Source organism: Ornithorhynchus anatinus, chromosome X1 (genome assembly GCF_004115215.2).
Source record: "Ornithorhynchus anatinus isolate Pmale09 chromosome X1, mOrnAna1.pri.v4, whole genome shotgun sequence".
In the NCBI taxonomy this organism is placed as follows: Eukaryota; Metazoa; Chordata; class Mammalia; order Monotremata; family Ornithorhynchidae; genus Ornithorhynchus; species Ornithorhynchus anatinus.
In genome coordinates, this window is record NC_041749.1 from 124,248,532 (window position 1) to 124,249,425 (window position 894).

At 51.8% G+C, this 894-nt stretch overlaps 1 non-coding gene across 1 annotated transcript; it reads right to left on the reverse strand.

The window, feature by feature from the left end:
* Positions 1–560: 560 nt before the first annotated feature.
* Positions 561–688, reverse strand: LOC114806798. Its single transcript, XR_003754860.1, has one exon. It is a non-coding gene; the product is annotated as a U6atac minor spliceosomal RNA (small nuclear RNA).
* Positions 689–894: the final 206 nt, after the last annotated feature.

An 894-nucleotide genomic window follows, 5' to 3' on the forward strand; every position in this document is an offset into this window, starting at 1 on the left:
GGCGAGAACGGGGGACGGCGAGGAGGTGGGCGGCGGGGGAGCGGACCGTGCGGGGTGGGCGGTAGAAAGAGAGAAGGGAGGAGAGGTAGGAAGGGGCGAGGGGATGGACAGCCTTGAAGCCGAGAGTGAAGAGTTTTTGTTTTGTGCGGAGGTTGATGGGCAATAATAATAATAATGTTGGTATTTGTTAAGCGCTTACTATGTGCAGAGCACTGTTCCGAGCGCTGGGGCAGATAAAGGGTCATCAGATTGTCCCACATGAGGCTCACAATCTTCATCCCCAATTTACAGATGGGGTAACTGAGGCCCAGAGAAGTGAAGTGACTTGCCCACAGTCACACAGCTGACAAGGGCAGAGCCGGGATTCGAACCCATGACCTCTGACTCCCAAGCCCGGGCTCTTTCCATTGAGCCACGCTGCTTCAAACACTGAAGGTTTTTAAGGAGGGGAGTGACACGCCCAGAGCGTTCCTGCAGGAAGATGAGCCGGGCAGCGGAATGAAGAAGAGACTGGAGCGGGGAGAGACGGGAGGAAGGGAGATGGGAGAGAAGGCTGACGCAGAAAAACCTGGTTAGATGCCACAAAGTAGGTGGCAATGGCTTAACGATATTTTTGTTGTTAAGGCCACTAGGACCTCTTCCAACCTTCTCAAGAGGAGTGCTAGCCTTCTCTCCTTTCATACAACACTTGACCATTCATGCAAAAGCTCTCATGTGTCTGAGAGTCCATATTTGAAATAATAATAATAATGTTGGTATTTGTTAAGCGCTTCCTATGTGCAGAGCACCGTTCTAAGCGCTGGGGTAGATACAGGGTAATCGGGTGGTCCCACGTGAGGCTCACAGTTAATCCCCATTTTACAGACGAGGTGACTGAGGCACCGAGAAGTTAAG